At 36.1% G+C, this 3,447-nt stretch overlaps 1 long non-coding RNA gene across 1 annotated transcript; it reads left to right on the top strand.

The window, feature by feature from the left end:
* LOC110265607 lies at positions 496-924 on the top strand. Its single transcript, XR_002351771.1, has 2 exons — positions 496-707; positions 781-924. It is a non-coding gene; the product is annotated as an uncharacterized LOC110265607 (long non-coding RNA).

Here is a 3,447-nt window from a genome sequence, read left to right as displayed (position 1 = left end):
TCAAGCAAAGGTGTTGTAGGGAAGAGAAGATAGAGCACAACGCTCTGAAAGAGGCTAAGCTAGGGTTGCTACTGGTTTTGAGGTCATTGATCTAGCCGGGTTACCAGTTCCCGCTATACCTTTTCGGCTTAGTCACTCTCTCGTCGTTCCGATTCAAGGATTGAACAAGAAGAGTTGCTACGTGTAACATAAAGAAGACTTTGAACCAGTGCCTCTTCTCTTTAGGAATTTGTGAAGTATGATAGTTGTGGTACATAACGTTTTTACCAGATGCTATGTACATAGGTATATGCCTATCTTCTATGTGGGTCTTTCCTCCGCTGTTAGTTGCTTAGGTAGCATTTGTTTGCAGAGACTGGAACTAAGACTGAGAGACAGAGACTCAGTATTATGTTTGTTGAGCTAGAGACTGGAACTTAAATTTTTGTCTCCGTCTTCAAAATTTCAGTATTTCAGTACCTCCAAAAAGTAGGGACACTGGAGACAGAAAAATTTAAAGACGGGGACAGAAATTTTAATTATAATTTGTACCTAAATTACCCCATTCTAATTTTATAATTTCAAAATTACCCTTAATGTAAGTCAGGGCTTCTTGATCAACCCTCGTGACTCATCTTCTCATTCTTCTTTGGAACAGCCACTGCAGCCGCTCAACCATTCTTCTTCAAGAACAGCCACCGCGTCGCCGCTGGCCTCGCCACCGCTAGGTAAGTGATTTGCCGCTTGCGAGTTCATCTTCGTATCCCCCATCTTCTCATCTCCTCTTTTTCTCCTTCACAGGAAAATTGAAGAACGAAGTTGCCGCCTCTCCCCGATTGCTGTCCACCTCAACCATCAACTCCTCCTCCGAACTGCTCTGACCCAGGTTAGTTTTATACAAATGTTGTTTAATTTACTGATTCCTTTCATCTTTTCCGTTGTGCCCTAATCTTTAATTTGGATTTGTTCGTGACCTATCATTGGGACTTTTCTCTTTTGTGATAATCAATTTGAAAGGTGTATTTGTACTCAGAACCTCTTTGCTTGATTTGTAGTTATTTTTCTTAATGGTGTGAAGTAGTAGCATTGAAGTTAAAGTACTTCTTTGCCTGGTGTGAATTTGTTCGTGACCTAACATAACCCATTTATTTCTGCTTTATAATTAATGAGTTTATGATGTTTACTTCGTTTTAAGTGCCACTAATCGGATCATTACTCAATTCATTAGCCTAACTACATCTTTTTGTTGATTTCATTCTGGATTATACTTTTTTTCCCATTTTTTCATGTCTGCGACTACTATTGTTCCATGTCTGCACAGAGCTCTCATTAGCCTAACTCAATTGGACCTGTAATGTATGATTGAATATCTAGTACAAACTTGCAAGCAAACTGTTATTAGTTACCTTGGTTTATTCTATTACACTGCACTTGTGAAAATTTTCATGGATAAAGCTAATTCGTTTCTAGACCTTATTAAGGCTTCTCATAGTTTGCGAATCATAGTCTGATAAAGCAATTGCTGCTTTTTTATGTAAAAATGGTCTAACTAAATTCATGTATATATATTTTTATAAAACATAAGTTGTACTTGATAGAGTGCTTAATCAGGTTTAAAAAAGAGGAAGAATCAGTATATAACTGAGTGTGATTCATACGCGTTACATATCCTAGACATAAGATTTGCAGTGTTTATTTTGAATGTGTAATTCTGGATACAGTCACCTAAAAATAGGAAAACATTCTTTTACAACAAGCTTGTTTTTAAAGCAAGGGAAAATGTATATTTAGTATTTCTTTAAAATCTTTTATGCGAGTGTTTATTACTAAGACGTAAAGATAAAATGTTATTTGCTAATCTAGAAGTGTGTATAAGGTTGTAAATTGTAATTCTCTCCAAGTAAGAATATCTACTAGTTAATATATGCTTTATGCTTACGCATGCAAGTGTGGACCCACTTATACTTGAGAACATAATTTGCTATGAAGGCAGAGTAAGAAGAAGGATTTTGCATCTAGCAATGCAAGTTTGGTATTTTACCTTTTCACAATTAACATATAAACCAAGATTCCCAGTTCATGGGTAATATTTGCTATATGGCAATTGAAGTTTCTAATCATATAAACAGTAGGAGAATCATAGTCTCACAAAATTTGAATATATTCTTAACAAATAAACTTGTTTTTTCATTATTTGGAAAAGAGTGTATATTAATCCTCTTTCATATATGTACGAATTTTACATTGAAATGTTTAATCTATCTCTTTTTCCCTTAAGCCCCTTCCTCTGTTTCACCGGCTGGAGGGTATATTTGGTAGGGATAGAGCCACGGGAGCAGGTGCAGTTAGTGGCTTTGATGCAGAGGAACAAGTTAATGAAGAGACTGAAGATACTGCAATTGGATTTGATAACTCTGAGATGTCTCCACAACCAGACATCGACAGAGGGCCAGCAATGCAAGGACAAGCCTCACATTCTGAAGCTGGTGTAAGTGGAGAAAGCACAAAGCGATATGAGAGGAAGAGAAAGCAAGATGATGTTTTAGAGAGGATGGCATCCAGCAATCTTCCACTAACCAAAGGAAGAATGCCCAACTACTTGTTGATGCCATTGTTGGTGTGAACGAGAAGTTTAAGGTCGGTGAGAAGCTTACACAGCTTGGGTTCGATGATGAAGAGGTGATGAAGGCAGTTCTAAAGTTTGCTGAAAGTCCGAATGTGTATGCACACTTCTGAGGCTTGTCAAATTCACAGAGAATTGTCCTTGTGCGTTCCATTATCTGAAGTTGACTGTTGATCGACACTTGCTATATGGATTTGGCTTAGGGTATTAAGTTTTTCACTATAGAGATAGCTTATTTTGTGAGATGGTAATATTTTACATGGTTTAACGTACAAAGCTTATATTTGGTATACATTTGGCTGTATATTTTGGTATTGCATTTATCTTGGTCTGTATTGAATAGGTTTTGTTGGCTTAGTATAATATTTTTAGTAGTGTGGTATTGCCTTTATTTTGGTCTGTATTGAGTATGTTTTGTTGGCTTAGTACAATATTTTTGGTATCCTAACTCCCATGGTCTGTATTTTTGGTGTCATAACTCCCATGACCATCTAACTAACTTCTCAGAAATGATTTAACTAAACTAGATTAACTATTTCAGCTATCACAACTAACTTCTGCAGAATCTTCAGCAACGGGTCTTTGATTCATTCTAAATTTAGGTCTCCTAATATGGAGAAAACACTTGGTCTTATTACGATCTATAACCTAATTAATTGGACATAGTGCTGAGTAAGAAAAGGAAAGCAAAACAGTTGAATGCGAAAGCATGAATAGTAGATAAATTCAGAATACCTTCAAATTTTGAAAGAATATATACTTAGTTACAATTGAGAAGAATGACATATACCCAACCCATTTATGCTTAAATCTCTTTTGATCCCTTTCGAGTAAATGACTTAAAT

The sequence above is a fragment of the Arachis ipaensis genome, chromosome B08 (genome assembly GCF_000816755.2).
Source record: "Arachis ipaensis cultivar K30076 chromosome B08, Araip1.1, whole genome shotgun sequence".
Classification (NCBI taxonomy): Eukaryota; Viridiplantae; Streptophyta; class Magnoliopsida; order Fabales; family Fabaceae; genus Arachis; species Arachis ipaensis.
Note: the sequence above shows the minus strand (reverse complement) of the source record. Positions and strands in the feature narration are given on the sequence as shown.